Here is a 17,324-nt window from a genome sequence, read left to right on the forward strand (position 1 = left end):
TATTAAATAAAATTGTATTTATTTATTTATTTATTTATTTATTTATTTATTTATTTATTTATTTATTTATTTATTTATTTATTTATTTATTTATTTATTTATTTATTTATGTGTGTATTTATTTATTTTAAACCATTGTTTGTTTGTTTATTTGTGTGTGTTTGTTTATTTGGGGGGATATTTGTTTATTTATTTTGTTTATTTATGTGTGTATTAGTTAATTAGTTAGTTAGTTAGTTAGTTAGTTAGTTATAGTTTTAACAATCTCTGCCATTTCATTTGTTCTGATCTTTTTTTTATATTAATGGGCAGTTTTTTTTTTGCTGTTGTTTTTTTTTTTAAACAGTGGTTTGAGGACATTTTTAGCCTTTAAAATCTTTTTTTTTTTTTTTTTTTTATTAAAACCTTTTTGATCTTTTAGCTGTTTGTCCTATGGAGTTGCAGATTTTTACTATTAAGCTTTAATGACTGACCACAGTACTGGCCCCTGTAGAGCAAACTGTCTTATTGTGCTGTTTTGCAAAAAGACAGAACAGCGAGGTCGTTTGTTTAAAATGTACAGAATTACACGTATTATGAGGCTTAAGGTTGGGAGTGAGGGTGGAGGGGATTACTTCTTTTTCCGGACTTTTTTTGTTTTTGTTTTTTTTATATCTGCACTTAGATATTGGAAAAGTTGAGCTCCTCCAACTGTCATCACTGCAAATCCTCTAAACCCCAGGAGCCACGGTGGAGCTGCTGCACGAGGCTCCATGGAGGAGGTGAGAAATTACTGCCATTGCTCACGTTCTGCCTACGAGGGGGGGGGGGGGGGGGGGGGGGTTTGGCCCACGTTCCCTACTTCCTGTCGAGTGGGAGGCATGGAAACGGTGAGATTTTTTTCCCCCCGTTTTTTTTAAATGCTGTTGATATCACCGCACATGTGCATTGAGCTGTCTCCACCCTGTCATGGGAGAAAAACTCCCACGGCCAACTGAAAAAAAACACACACACACCCTTGAAATCCCCCAAGGTGGGGAAAAGTGATGGCAAGAAATAGAAAGAAAAAAAAAAAAAAAAAAAGGAAAAAGTCTCCCGCCAATGCTCGCTGGAGCCCGGGGCAGTCCTGGATCTGCACGGGTCTCCCCGACAACTGAGCTTTGTCTAGACAGAAACCAACACTCTGCTCACCGGAAAGGAATTCTGCAAACCCACAGGCCTTCGCGCTCACGCCACCTTCAGCGGCAGCCGGGCCGACACAAGTCTACGAGGAAGACCCGGCGCTCCCCCTGTCACTCACACAGTCCCACGTAAGATTGGTGCGTTTGCATTTGAATTTTTAATGTTCTTTCCCCACGAAGGAAGTTTCCTCTCGTGTCGCTGCCGCACACGTGGACTCACCGCCTGCTTGTGCCTCAAAAGCAGTATAGTGGTTTGCCAACAATGCAGAGGAAAGAGAACCCAGTGGCATTTCATTCCTAGACCTCTCTCTCACTCTCTCTCTCTCTCTCTTTCTCTCTCTCTCTCTCTCTCTCTCTCTCTCTCACTCTCTTTTCCTGGAGCAGCCCATGTCTTGAATATAAACACCGCCCGCTGTTCCTCCCCAGCCTCACACATACAGTTGACTTTTCATGCCATTCCTGTGAGGGTATTACCAGTGACTGCTCTCACCTTTACCCCACACTACCAACACACACACTCTCCACACACACACACACACACACACACACACACACACACACACACAAACACAAACACACACACACGCTCGGTTTCAATGCTACTGATTCACTTTCAAAGGAACGGTTGACTCACTTACGGCCGTAAGTTCCTGGAAATCCCACTAGTTTTTCATGCGATTCTGTCGATTGGTCCTCCTACAACACTGTTGCCATGGAGAAGTGGTTCTTAAGGGAGCCCCCCCCTTGGGAATTGCCATAGGTCACATTAGGGGCTTTGCCTCCTCTAAGGTGGTCAAACTTTTAAAAACAAGACATAAAAACATCATTAGACACCTTGTGGTATCGACCGAACCCATTTCTATAAAGTATGGAAATTCAATTCAATCCAATTAGGAAAAAGATCATCTTCGCATAGTTTTTGAATTTCCAATGTCAGAAAAGTTTTTGAAAACTACGAAAATGATGTAGTTTTCATGTCGGGCCACTAGTGGGTGCTGTTGCAATTCAATACAAGCATTAACAACGAGAGAACACAGACATTCGACCAAGTTGGATTGTTACTACGGTGACTGCCAAAATAAAAGCACCAGGTCGTGACGCTCTGGAGGAAAACATTGTTCTTATTGTTCATCTGCTGATCATGTGCAGCTGAAAAGGAAATGACAAGTAGCAGCATCTCCGTCGAAGCGTTTAAAAAAACAAAGAAATGCTGACGGTTGTCGTAAAACGCTCGTTTTGCAAAAGTTTCTGTGTGAGATGTTTTATCTGTCACAGGAAAGTTAAACTTGTGAAACATTGTCTGGATGCACTTGGATACCGTTTGCTGCAAAACTTCTGTGAACCAAAAAAGAGAGAAAAAAAACTATTCAAACTATGATTTTATTTCAGTTTTTGTGTAAAATCATGGCCACGGGCAGCAACTGCAACAACAATAACAGATAATGATGCAACAGGAAAACAATCAGATCACATCACCGCCTCGTTCTTCACAATCTACGTGCGTTGGGCTTCGATTGTTAAATTCATGGATTTGTTTGGTTTCTGTTAAAAGCACCGAAAAATTACATCCAAGAAGCCCAAGTGTTTTCAGAAAGTTGCGTTTTTGCCCGTTTCCACGGAGACGGAGTCTGAGGGATTTCGAAAAAGTTGCGTTTTCCTTAATTTACACGGGAAATATGCGTTTTAAGAAGGTTGCGTTTTCTCCCTGTTTCCAGGGAGACGGAGTCTGAGGGTTTTCAAAAAGTTGTGTTTTCACAGATTCGTTATTCGACACCCAAAACGATTGAAAATTTTGCATTTTCACTTGAAAATGTTGTCGTGTGAACGGAGCCTAATGAACATCTGGAAAGTCGTCTTTTCTTACTTACATATTAATTCATGCTTTTTGTTTCCATGGTGGAATTATTATTATTATTTTTTTTTTTTACCTGCAAACATAAAACTGCACCCTGATTTAGATTGTGTCAAAAATCATCCTAATCTATGCTCATAATTCTACAATTAGCTGTGAGTTGTTGCTTTACGCTACATCCTATTTACTCCACAAATAAACACTACAAATTAATACATTTTCACGGTTGATCTGGTAAATTATGCATTTTCTTCTTCTTCTTCTTTTTTTTTCCTTGTTCATTAACTTTACCGACATCTTTTCTCACAGACATTTAAAGCCGAGCACACCTGCAGATATTTACCTGCACCTGCCTCTGTCCACAAGCCATTTCATTACAAAAAAAAAGAAAGACCCACAGTGATGAGCTCCGTCGTCTCACGGCCGGAACGTCTCGACCCAAACAATCAGCTATATGGTGCTTTTCTCTGTTTGTTTACCCTTCGACTGGCCGCTCTAATTCAGTTAAGTCGTCTTCCTTTGTGGGTCTGAAGACATAATTAACTGGTGACTGCACATTAGGTGTGACAGCTTAAGTGATTATGTTGCTTGTCTGGGGGGGGGTGGGGGTGTGGTGGGGTCTGGGGGGGGTCGGCTTCCAGTCACTGACATGGGCAAAGGCAGCGTGTTGGATGTATGTATGCATGAAAGGCCAGTCATTTGAGTCCTTTTCTTTTAAAGGTTAAAGATATCCGATTCACTCGCCATGATAAATGTGAAAATGCGCCTCCTTGGCTCACTGCTGAAGAATGAATATGAGGACGACCCGCGTGAGATCAGGTGAACCGACACCGACGGTGTTTATTATTAATAATAACAAATATTCACGACCGTGATGTTGAACGTGTTTCACTGCTCTGAGGTCTGCTCGACGCCGTGTACACTGACCTGATTTGTCATTTTTGACTGCATTTAATCACGTTTTCAAAAATGTTTTCATTTTGAATTGAACTTTAAATGAATGGAAACATAAATCGTATTTAAATAAACAACAAAATAGGATAAATAAATAAGTAAATATATAAGTAAATACATACATACACAAATAAACACATAAACACATAAATAAATAAATAAATAAATAAATAAATAAATAAATAAATAAATAAATAAATAAATACTATTAAAATCTACAAATAAACAAACAAGTGACTAAGTGAATAAATAAATACATTTAAATAATTATAAATAACTGAATGAATAAATAAATAAATAAATATAAAATTTTAATATACAAATAAACAAACAAGTGACTAAGTGAATAGATAAATGCATTTAAATAGTTATAAATAAATAAATAAATAAATAAATAAATAAATAAATGGGAAAACAGGTTGGGGCCTGTGCCAAAAAAAAAAAAAAAAAAAATTACAGTAGTCCGAGGCAAGAGGGTAGAGGAACGAAGCACTCTTGATTTTAGTGGAATCTTTTTTTTTTTTTTTTTTTTTAATGTTTTGAAAAATAGGTGATTCAGCATTTAGGCCTCATGAATTTACCTCATAAAACTAAGTTTGGATTAGTTTTAAAACATTTCTGAATATATACCATTTGAACTATATCAACAGAGGAAAACGGCGGGAGGGAATAAATAAAAATGGCGACATCATGGTTTTCCGATGGTAAAAAAGTTTCCCTCCAGAAAAAGGTGGGGAACCTCTGGCCTAAATGCGGGTTTGCCTGTCAGTGAAGACGTCTCCATCCAACATGGGCGTGTGAGAGTTTTTCCGTTGCAGGGAATCGTGCAGAAAGTGAAAATGCAAAGCAGATGGAGCAGATCTGAAGCGAAGGGTCTAATCAGTTGGGCCCAGCAGTGGAGCTGGAGCTGCTTGATTATGAGACTCATGACCTGCTGCCACCTGATGTCTTATCAGGACAAACAAAACAAAAGAGGAAGAGAACAAGAGGGTGGGGGGGGTGAGAAATGTCCTCTGACCTCAGTAACGGGAATGACCCCCCCCACCCACCCCTACCCCTCCAACACATATACACACTCCCTAACTCCCCTCCTCGCCTTCCTGTGAACTTTGGAACACCCCGACGCTGAGCTCAGCGACAGAAAAACTCACACAGATCGTGAGCAGCCGTGACGGGGAGGGAGGGAGGAGGGAGGGAGGAGAGGGAGGAGAGGGAGGAGAGGGAGGGGGGGTTTGCCCGTGATCGCCATGTCCTTATAGGGAGGCTCCACGCGAGCTCAAAAGCTCCGTATGACATCTCCCCCGTCTGGAAGCCCGGCGGTCTCGGCGCATGAGTAATCCTCCCTCCCGCCCCGGCGCATTATTACCAAACACAGTGAGCCGCGAGATCATGGAGCAACCGAACGAGTATTATCAACCCAGAAGGAATCCCAAACATCCACCTCACCGCGGCGGGCAAAGTGCAGAGTTACAGCGCAGGCGCGGACGTTTTCGTGGGGAAATTCTGCTCTACAGCGATTGATTGTTGTATATTTCTTCTGACTGTGCAGCACAGGGAACTGAACTGACCGGCAGTGTGTGCAGTCCAAGTTGAACTGGCTGAAAACAGAATGAAATGAAAACTACAGAGCAAAATATAACTTAAAAAAAACTGTCCCAGAGTTGACACTGTCACTTAAATAATAATAATAATAATAATTAAATAAATATATTTCCAAATCACCAACTGGTCAATGTTAATGTGTTCTTGTACTCTTCAACATTTGTATTTACGTTTTAGGAATAAACAATAAAATCAAAAGAACATCATGAAGCTTCTATTCATAGTCAAACACGGAGGGGGTGTCATTCCCTCATTCGGCCACAAGGGGTGCAGTCGAGGAGATATTTCCATCTCTCGAAGCCTCGCTTGCCTCACATGTTGCCCCGTCGACACCGGAAATAAACATGGCAGGGTAAAACTTGTCGAAGAGTATTGGGGAAAAAATTATAATAATAAGGAGGCGCCGATTGGGTAAGATACTGCACAGAGTACTCGTTAAAGTGTCTCGGCGAAAAGTGTGCGATGTCACCCATCAGTATCGTTGCAGGCATGCAAGGGAGCAACAACGAAATAGGCGGTTTGGGAGATTATTTAATATTAATGAGAATGAAAACAAGTAAAAGATACTGTGAATCATGTTCTGTGCAAAAAATTATATATATATATATATATATATATATATATATACATTATATATTTATTTATTTTTGTTTTTTAAGTGCATGAACATGATTCACAGCATCCGTATTTATTTATTTAGGGTTTTTTTTGTTTTATTTTTGTTTTTTTAGTGCATGGACATGATTCACAGTATCCGTATTTATTTATTTATTATTCTTTTATTTATTTTTGTTTTTTAAGTGCATGAACATGATTCACAGTATCTGTATTTATTTATTTATTTTTATTTAATTTTTTATTAATTAATTAATTAAAAAAATTTAAGTACATGAACATGATTCACAGTATCCGTATTTATTTATATATTTATTTATTTTTGTTTTTTAAGTGCATGAACATGATTCACAGTATCTGTATTTATTTTATTTATTTACTTCTTTGTTTGTTTGTTTATTTATATGACTTTCTTTCTGGCCAGATGTTCATATTGTGATAACGACGATACCTGCCGTCACAGACTTGCGTCTCCTCTCACGCGTGCGCTCGTTCTTTTTGCGGAAACGTAACCGACGTTCGTCAAGGCACAACGTAAAAACAGCCACTCTTGACGTAGCGGCTTTGCGCGGTCAGTTTGTCTCTGTCAAGTTCTGTCAAGTGTCCAAAGTGAAATGAGACGAGACAAACACCAGCATGTCGGCACGCCAACGTAAAGTCGTTTGCGATCAGGTTTCGGTTGGTCGGTACCCTGAAACAATATGTTTTTTTTTTTGCCTCACAAGGCTCGACCATTTGATGATGACGCGATGATTCCGTGTGATTGTCACGGTACAAGTTTCACTGTAAGTTGGTAGTTCTATTTCTGGAGAAGCTCGGCTTCCCTCAGTGAAATCCAACCGTCTGGCGGCCGGTCGAACTCCGGGAGTGTGGGAGTCTTTGTGACAGACAGACAGAAGGGCTATGGCAAAACTGAGACGACTTGTGTGTACGTTGAGTCCCAAAACCACCGGCGCGGGCGGCGCCTCCGCCGTTGAGCAGGGCGCGACGCCGCGGCGCTGCAGCCACGACTGCATGTCGTCTGTGGCGAGGACTCTCATGCACATCGGAGCAGCTCAGATCTGCAGAAAGAACTGCCTGCAGCAAAACATGTGACGGTTGTGATGATGATGATGATGGTGATGATGGTGATGATGATGATGATAAAGCATCTGCGATTACTGTCCGCAAACGCGGTTTTTCTGTGTTTTGACCTGTTCCTGTGTTCATTACACGTAGTTAGGATGATCAGGTTCCGCCTTCGTACTTCTCTTCTGTTAATTATTTATTTCACAGTGGAAAAATGAAAAAAATTATATATATATATTTTTTTTTTTAATGATGTGGTTGCAGGAAACGGCGTCGTCGTGGGGACGGACCCTTGATGCTAAACGTTAAATGTGGCTAAAAGGGAATCGGTTCTGAGCGTTGATTGCTTCTTGACTTCCCGTCATTGTCTTTTTTATTTTTTTTATTTACCATAACAATGAGGCTGGTGTCAAATTACCCACACTTGGTGCTGCATTGTTTGCAAGACCACTTCTGTTAAAAGAGATCATTTCTAGAAAACCACCTATTAGTAGAAAAAAGGGGTTTGGAACGGGGGGGGGGGGGATTAAAGAGATGGAGGGCCGCAAACTGGAGGAGAAAACGAGGAGTTGAGGGAATTCGACGAGAGGAGAGACAAAGAAGAACAAGGATTTCCAGAAATCCTGACAACGTGCCCAGAGAATCCATTCTAAATATCCATTCCTGCGCGCTCTCCTCAAGCGTCACACGTCCTGTCCTCATCCAGGGGTCGGGATGTCGGCGGAACGTGGTCCGAGACGGCGAAAACTGCGAGGCCCGGGAGGAGCCAGACGAGTCGGCCCCGTTCTCAAGGGCTGAGATCTGCAGTTTAATGCAGCTGCAGACTGCTCATTATCCAAATTGAGCCCCTGGTACTCTCCCGGCGTCGCCTCAGACAACCTACACCAGGGAGTATTCCACAGGCTGCACAGGGCGGCTGAGGTTTCTTGTTTTTGTTTGTTTGTTTGTTTGTTTCCAGCATTGTCATACCGTTATTCATTCAAATTGCAGAGCAGAGAGGGGTAGGGTAGGGTGGGGTGGGGTGGGGGCAGGGGGGGGTATGCACGCGCCGGCCGGAGCGGTTTGTTTTCAAAGCGGCGTAACTCCAATGGAACGCGGCTGCAGCAACACCACCCTGCCCCCCCCCTTAATGAGCGTCAATCTAAAGGTTGCACTTTTAACGGCAACGCAGACGACCAAGCGTGAACTCACACGGCAATGCAATTAAAGCAAACTTATTCCAGGCCAGGGAAGGAAAAAAAAATAAAAAAATGTTTTCCTTCCTTTGCCAGTGTCTGGTGGAGGAACCCAGAAAAAAAAAAAAAAAAAAAAAAATTCAAAGTGGGGAAAGAACAGCTTGTTGCAAGGAATCCCAGGCATGCAACCGGTGGCGAGGCAGCATTTCCTGGAAGGACACGTCCCCACTGCTGCTCAGAATTCCACTCTTCAACTTGCAAGACCCTTGATGTTTGCTAACTGGGTTACGGGCTGGAATTCTGGCCTGGCGGACGCGCGGCGCAGGAGCGTCTCGGAGTGGACGGACAGATAAAGCAGGCTGTGTTTATTGTCGAGACCCTGCAGGCATGATTACTGAGGGTTTCTTTTTTTTTTTTTTAAACAGCAGTGTCGCACCGCAAGAAGGACTTTCTAATGTCGTCAGAACACGAACAGAAACGCACTCACATGGACAGTTTTTAGTGAACCGTGACTTTGTGAAAGAGCTGCAGGTCATGTGTCTCATTTATCAAGTTTATGTGAAACGGCAACATAAAGGGGAATTGGCTGGAAGCATTTAAAAGAGAAAAAACAAATGCAAGTCATGTCACAGTTCATGCATTATCAGAGTCATTTTTCGCCACATTAACAATAAATAACCTCCCTATTAAATATCTTTGTGTATTAATCACAGGTTTGTTTTGGAGGGTAGCATCAAATGAATCAATCGAGATTCTCCACCTGCATTTTGATACGTTTGCCGTTACGGGAGTTTGATTATTGCTTAAATCAAATATAAACTCTATCAACCGATGGACAAATTGAATGGTGTCTGGACGGAGGTCGAGTCCTGTGCAACATATAATCTCTTCCCCAATCTGACGCTGCATAAACCTTTTTTTTTTTTAATTCTTTAAAAAAAAAAAATTCCTCACAAAGCAACAGCATGCTTGTTGGTGTAACAGGAGACTTCAGACCTCAGTGACTCCTAATGGACAGGCTTCATATAACGTATGTTCAGGACAGGAAAAGCCTTCTAAAGAGTTTTTCTATTTATGGGACTGTACAAGTTAATTCAATTAACTTACAATGGAAATAAAAAAAAAAAAAAAAAGGAAATCCAAGATGGAGCATTTCTCAAAAAGTGGACAACGTGCTAGCAGTTAGCCACAAGGCAGCGTTGTTGTTTTGTCCCGGTGCGGTTCGGTCAACATTAAAGAGTTTACTTCCTAATCTTTTGAAAATATCGGGACATTTTCTGAAGACAATACTTTGTCCTTCTTTTCAGCCGCAATCCTGGTGCAGCCGAGCGTCAGCGCGGAACGACGCTAGGCTAACATTAGCCGCTAACAGACTCGAGGCTAAAACAGATGAGAGAGCGTTTGTCAGAGCGTTTATGGAGCGTCACAGCACTGCTGTGTACTAATTATCAACAAAGTATTGTACAGATCACCAAACAAATTGAAGCTTCCAGTGAAACTCAACGCTAAAAGATGGCCGAGCTAAAGGCAAACATTGTAAACATACAAACAATTTATTGATTCATTTAAAAATTGATTGATTTATTGATTTATTAATTTCAAAAAGTTGGAGGCAAAGTTATGTTTTTGTCTGTGCATATCTGTGAGAGCAACTTTTTGCAAAAACGAAAATCGTTTTTGCAAAAGATTTTCAGTGATGATTCGTGACAAACGTTCTCTACTTGTTATCTGCAGAAAAGAAAAGATGTGCACTCATTAAAAAAAATGGAGTGTGAGCCATTCATTTGAAATAATCAAAGCAAGACGTCTTCCTGCACGTTTGCACGATATATTCGGTTTCACGTTGACTTTCTTTTTTCTTTTTTTTTTTGTTGGTTCCTTTGCTTCATCGCTATTGAGGTTCCAAAATAATACTTGCAATTCCCCTCACAGACTGGGTGGAAATCAGCTCCTGGCAAGCGATTGTGTGAAAATCCTACCCATGGAAACAGGATCTGCTGTGACCTAGTTGGTGAGTGGGCTGATAATATGTCATTGGGGGAGGAGGAGGGGGAGGGGGGGGGTTACGGTACTCACACATCTGAAAGTGCAGTAATAATTCATCCACACTAATGGTTTTATGGAGGCTCCACGTTGCTCAGATGGATGTTGTGTTTTTCTTTTCTTTTTTTTTTCCTTCCCTCCAACTGTCCCACGAGAAAACTTCTTGTTCTAACAACTTAATGCCCGGAGAGTATTAATCTAACTTTGTAAATCCCGAGAAAACTTGACGGAGTTTCAAGCGTCCGTCCTCAGATTTCTTTAGACATTTACAATTAAGGAGCTTTTTGACAAAACATCAATAATGGAGAGGACGTCACCTGTTGAGGCGATTCTTATAAATAAAAATACAAGGTAGTCGACTTTTTTACAAGGAATTTCTAAATGTGAATACAAATAACAGGAGGAGAGAGTTTAAGTGGAAAGTATTAACAAAATACTTCACGACACCAGAAATAACTTCAAAAATTACTCCAGTAAATCCTGACACTTGTTGGAGTCATACTCATATTTTCTGTCTGGAATCATGTTTTCACTGCGATCAACAAATTATTCAGGCAATGATTGGATAAAGTCGGAGTCCTATCCTAGAAACACGTGCTTAGTTTGTTCTGTCTTGTTTTTCTTATGTTCTGGTATATTTTATTTTACTTTTATTTCCGTTTTGTCGAATTATTTGCGTAATACTCTTTTGAAGTATGTTGACACGCACTTATAAAGTGCGATGAATGTGATTGTATTGCACAATGTTGTAAGCCTTAATATAAATAAATATTTTTTTAAATAAGCTGACGACGGAGGAGGAGGAGGAGGAGGAGGAGGAGGAGGAGGAGGAGGAGGAGGAGGAGGAAGAGGAGGCCACCCTGTTGCATAATTTCTCAAATTTACGGGGTGCACTGGCAGCATTCAGGATGTGAGACGTCGTTGGCGTGACATTTATTTGCACGGATTGCTCCGGGCCGGGCTGCACCCGGTGCTCGGAAGATGGGGGAAGAAGAAGTGTGTGAGACAGGAAATGAAGCAGCACGCGTGGACAAAACCAATACGCTGATTTCATTAGTCGGCATATTTAGCAAAACAAAAAAAAACTAAATAATTAAAAAAACAAACTGTATACAACAGAGGTGATCAAAGGAGTATTAACCACTCTGCTTCCTGAACAGGCAACCCCCCCACCCCCACCCCCGCCCATAACCAAACCAACATGAGTAGGAGTGTGGATGTGTGTGTGTGTGTGTGTGTGTGTGTGTGTGTGTGTGTGTGTGTGTGTGTGTGTGTGTGTGTGTGTGTGTGTGTGTGTGTGTGTGTGTGTGTGTGTGTGTGTGTGTGTAAGAGTGTGAGGTGGGGTGGTGGGCGCTTGCTCAGGAAGCGGACGTAGCGCAACCGAGCAGAGGGGAGGAAGATGCCCATATATGAGCAGGAAGCTTATGAAACAGGATGGAGGACACGCCTGAGGACCTAAAGGATGGAGGACATGTCTGAGGATCTACAGGATGGAGGACACGCCTGAGGATCTACAGGATGGAGGACACGCCTGAGGATCTACAGGATGGAGGACACGCCTGAGGATCTAAAGGATGGAGGACATGTCTGAGGATCTAAAGGATGGAGGACATGCCTGAGGATCTAATGGAGGACATGCCTGAGGATCTATAGGATGGAGGACATGCCTGAGGATCTAATGGAGGACACGCCTGAGGATCTATAGGATGGAGGACATGCCTGAGGATCTATAGGATGGAGGACATGCCTGAGGATCTACAGGATGGAGGACACGCCTGAGGATCTATAGGATGGAGGACATGCTTGAGGATCTATAGGATGGAGGACATGCCTGAGGATCTACAGGATGGAGGACACGCCTGAGGATCTATAGGATGGAGGACATGCCTGAGGACCTACAGGATGGAGGACATGCCTGAGGATCTACAGGATGGAGGACATGCCTGAGGATCTAATGGAGGACATGCCTGAGGATCTATAGGATGGAGGACACGCCTGAGGATCTATAGGATGGAGGACATGCCTGAGGATCTACAGGATGGAGGACGAACCTGAGGATCTAATGGAGGACATGCCTGAGGATCTACAGGATGGAGGACATGTCTGAGGATCTACAGGATGGAGGACACGCCTGAGGATCTATAGGATGGAGGACACGCATGAGGATCTATAGGATGGAGGACACCCTTAAGGAGGCTTGGGATCTACAGGATGGAGGACAAACCTGAGGATCTACAGGATGGAGGACAAACCTGAGGACCTACAGGATGGAGGACATGCCTGAGGACCTACAGGACGGAGGACAGGCCTGAGGAGGCCTGAGGATCGACCCCGAGGTGTGACAACGACGCGGCCGACGCGTAAACCTCCTCCTCCTCCTGCACGTATGAACCCGCAGAGCGCGGGACGTGTCTCCGACTCCACCGGTGGAATGAGGCAGGTGTTGCCAATCAGAGCAGTCATGCAGAAACTGAATCATTCGCCGCCGGCGCCATTCGGCCTGCAGGTTTCAGTCTGTGCTGCTCGTGTACGCGTTAGACGAGGCGGCTCACTGGAACCCTGGAGGAAGGAGCTCCGGTTGAAAGCAGACCCGTCAAACATACACTGCATTTATTAATACAATAAAAGAAACAAAAAGAAACTTCTTACATAACGCCTGTGGATTCTATTGATCTGAAACTGTTCTTCTGACCGCCTGCTTCCCACACGACTTCCACCACCTTCATCAAAGTTTCAGTACTTCCACGTTACCGTGGCGACGGTGAAGAAACCTGCATATGCCAATATGTGCGTCTTGAAAAACCTCCAATGCAGTGGCAGTGAATCGTGCGAGCGAATTGGTAAAGGAAAAAAAAAATGCAAAAACAAAACAAAAAAGGAGCCGAGGTGCAGGTTAAAGATGTAGAAGTGAGGGAACGTGCACAAAGTTTCAGCGGCATGACCGAATAAGGACAAATCCAGGGGTTTCGGGATAATATATCAAAGTTATTGTGTTCCTCTCACATCTGTTGCTCCACAGTGATGGAGGGAGAACCGATGGGCTGTGCAACACCGCCCCCTCGTGGAGGGAAATCCAGATGTTCAAGCTTCTGTGTCAGAGCTCAGAGAGAGGAGGTGAAGTTTTAATCCGATAGGAATGACTGTACTGTATTTAAAATGTTTTTTTTAATTAAAAAAAAAGAAGTTTCAATTCGACAAAATGTTTAGTTTCCTGTTTCCTCTGATAGGCCCTCCGTACAAAAACCTCCACTGAAGGTCTGACAAAAATCCTTTAAATCCAATCAAGCGAAGGGAAAGAAGAAATAAAGAGAAAGATGGATCCTTCCTATACTGCATGTGTACCAATATACCGCTTTGTTTTTCTCCCCCTTTCACCATGTGCCCTAAATGTCCTAATAATGTAATTAAATCATATTAAAACAAATCTGAATTAACACAAACACAAAAAGTTAAAATATGAATTAGATAATTGTTCATTTAAAAACAAAGACAAACAAACATGAAGATATTGATGACAAAAAACTTAAATTAAAAAAAATTTACATTTAAAAAAGCTATTAAATCTCGCAGGTTTATACACAAGCTACAAAACACAACCAGTCACATTAGTTTGACAATAATATTTAGAGTAGACAAAGTTTCAGAAAGCAAAGTTTAAACAAAAAAAACATTCTTACGTTTTCTTATGCAACATACAGAAGCGTATTGCATTCACATGAAAAAAAAAAAAAAAACGACTCTGTTTTCCCAAATTGATGACAGAATTATCCCAGAATTATGAGCCACAAATAAATTATAAAAAAGAATTGGCTCTGTCTTTCTGAATTTATGAGACACTGTTTTCTGAAAGAAATTTAAAATTGGCTCTTATTTTCTGACTTTATGAGATTTTTTTCTGAATTTCTTTTAAAAATTGGCACTGTTTTTATGAATTTATGAGATTTTGTTTTCTGAAAAAATTTGAAATTGGCTGTTTTTCTGAATTTATTAGATACTATTTTCTGAAACAATTAAAAAAAATAGCTCTATTTTTCTGAATTTAGAGATTTTGTTTCTGAATTTTTTTTCCCTCTTTCCTTTTCAATACTGTTTCTGAAATAAAGGGTTTTTTTAAGTGTCGGTTATGTTGTTTAAGAGGATGTTTTTTGTGTACATGATGTCTACATTATCTTATAATAAGGGACGTACAACAGCAGGTTAACCAGTGATCACTTCTGAAGCGCCACTAGGGGGCAGCACCTCTTACACCTTGTCCAGGACACTGCGACAGGAGAGGCTGTATGAAATACTTATGTGTTCAGGCTCTGATTAATTATGCATCGACAAGGGACGACGATGTTTGCAACCCGAGCCACCGCTTAGTTAAAGTAAATTGCAGGAGGTGCAATTCAAGAGCAGGATGACAGGATGATGACAGGATGACAGGATGACAGGATGACAGGATGACAAGATGACAGGATGACAGGATGTCACCTGTGCAACAAGTCCAGCCAAGAAATTTCTTCACGATCAACTTGTTAATAAAACTACGACAAAGCGGGAGCGACTGGGAACAACAGAAACTCTGCCACAAAGAATAACAGAGATGGGGGTGCGTCCTAATAGTCCCTCCTGTCTCCTTTCCTATCCACTTCTCCTTAACCTCGCGAAGTGTTTCCATGGCGGCCATGATAAGGAGCGTTAGAATTCTCACTAAGCTAAGGAAAGTAGTTTTTGTGCAGCCGATTCTCACTTTCCTTAATTCCTTTAGGAAGCTTCCTAACATCTTTCCTTAACGCCTTTAAGAAGATTCCTAGCATCTTTCCTTAACTCCTTTAGGAAGATTCCTATCGCCTTTCCTTAACGCCTTTAGGAAGATTCCTAACATCTTTCCTTAACTCCTTTAGGAAGATTCCTATTGCCTTTCCTTAACTCCTTTAGGAAATTTACTATCGCCTTTACTTAACTCCTTTAGGAAGATTCCTATTGTCTTTCCTTAATTCCTTTAGGAAGCTTCCTATCGTCTTTCCTGAACTCCTTTAGGAAGATTCCTAACATCTTTCCTTAATTGCTTTAGGAAGATTCCTATCGCCTTTCCTTAATTGCTTTAGGAATCTTCCTAACATCTTTCCTTTGAGAAGAGTCCTATTGCCTTTTCTTAATTCCTTTAGGAAGCTTCCTAACATCTTTCCTTAACTCCTTCAGGAAGATTCCTATCGCCTTTCCTTAATTGCTTTAGGAAGCTTCCTAACATCTTTCCTTAGAGAAGATTCCTATTGCCTTTTCTTAATTGCTTTAGGAAGCTTCCTATCGTCTTTCCTCAACTCCTTTCGGAAGCTTCCTAACACCTTTCCTTAACCCCGTGACGTCCTCCGTGGGGTGAAGGAAACGTGGATAGGAAAGGAGACAGGAGGGACTATCGGGACGCACCCCAGGTTAGTCCCAAAAAATGCAACGAAAAAGTTGCGGGGGTTTTTTTTCACTTGAAACCGTTGCCATGGAGACGAGCCCCTAACACCAGAGTTTGTTGTTCCCACTCAGGACCACCAGTGACCGAGGAACACAAACCGTGTGAACGACTGTAGTTCTAGTCGGTGGATCATATGGAATTTGAGCCGGAAGACGGAGGGACGAGAGGCTCTCACCAGATTAAAGGTCTGTGTGGGTGAACGTTGGTAACCATGGCGACACGACCAAACACGCTGAGAAAACCCGCTGAGGCAGGAAATGGCCCGTGTTTGAACGGAGCTCTTATAAACACACTTGTCCTGCCTTTCAATTTCTACATATTGAAATTATCGGTTGATTGAAAAGATTTCATAAAGCTGATGTCTGTCTTGTTGTTAGAGCCTGATTCTGAATCCTTATTAACCTTAAAAAAAAACAAGTGGGCAGCTAAAATAAAAAAAAATAAAAGTTATAAATGTATTCATATATTACAATATATACTGGAAAATACATAAGGAATTGACGCTTTTTATGTAGTGAAAAAGATATGAAAACATATTTACTTTCATTTTAAAATGTATGTAATGATCTATTAGATAGATAGATAGATAGATAGATAGATAGATAGATAGATAGATAGATAGATAGATAGATAGATAGATAGATAGATAGATAGATAGATAGATAGATAGATAGATAGATAGATAGATAGATAGACAGATAGATTAAATGAAAGTTTGCGCAACACGAGTCTCTCAAATCAAAACAAAACGGTCTGAGAAAATTAATCATTACAGAATTTAACAAATAAATTGGATTTCACACTGAGTCTTATGAGGTTTCTTCAGTTTTTTTTTTTTATTAAATTACTTGTACAGGGTGCAGTGGAGGGTCGAAGGAGTTTCCTGCTCTACATCGTCTGTACACCTGTCAAATGTTCATTAAAAACAAACAAAACAAAAACAAACAACTGTGTGTGTGTGCTGGTACTCACCTGGACGTCACGTTGTTTCTGTGATGGGAGGAATAATAAAGGTTGTTCGGCTGAGGCTCAGTGGTTGAAGTCCTTCAGCTGCTGCCGCCGCTCACCTGCTGCTCGGCTGCTGCTCCGCCACGCCTGTTCAGACTGCGCCCTCTGCTGGCAGCCCTGAGCACCGCTTCACAGTGAGTTTATTATAAGGGGTCCCGATTTAATTAAAAATTTTTAAATATGATGCAATAAAAAAACAAAATGTTATAACTGGTTGATAATGCAACTGAGCCCAAAAACCTAGAATATTGTATTAATTTGATCACATCGTAAAGTGAGTCAATAAGTTATGGTTTTGACTTGAACTGCTTCAATTTGGAAAAAAAAAAAAAATTAAATGAGTTCTAAAAATGTTAATTATTTGTTTATACGTATATCTACATACAGTCTATAGTATT

Source organism: Blennius ocellaris, assembly GCF_963422515.1.
Source record: "Blennius ocellaris genome assembly, chromosome: 12".
NCBI classification, from domain to species: domain Eukaryota; kingdom Metazoa; phylum Chordata; class Actinopteri; order Blenniiformes; family Blenniidae; genus Blennius; species Blennius ocellaris.